This window comes from Herpailurus yagouaroundi, unplaced genomic scaffold (assembly GCF_014898765.1).
Source record: "Herpailurus yagouaroundi ecotype Mexico unplaced genomic scaffold, PumYag 141, whole genome shotgun sequence".
NCBI lineage: Eukaryota > Metazoa > Chordata > Mammalia > Carnivora > Felidae > Herpailurus > Herpailurus yagouaroundi.
Window position 1 is genome coordinate 73984709 of NW_024412396.1, and position 220 is coordinate 73984928.

A 220-nucleotide genomic window follows, 5' to 3' on the forward strand; every position below is an offset into this window, starting at 1 on the left:
ACAACCATGGCCCCTTGGTTCTTCCTGGGGACTAGACCACTGAGAGCAGCTGAGCGAAGGCTGCCGTGCAGGGACACTGCTGTGGCCAGAGCTACGTGGCCTGCAGTCCACGTGCTGTGGGTTCTCACCCCATCTGACAGCAAGTTCGGGGCTGTTAGCATCTGCTAGGTTTAAATTTTTTTTACATTTTTAAAATTTATTTGTTATCAGAGAGAGGGAG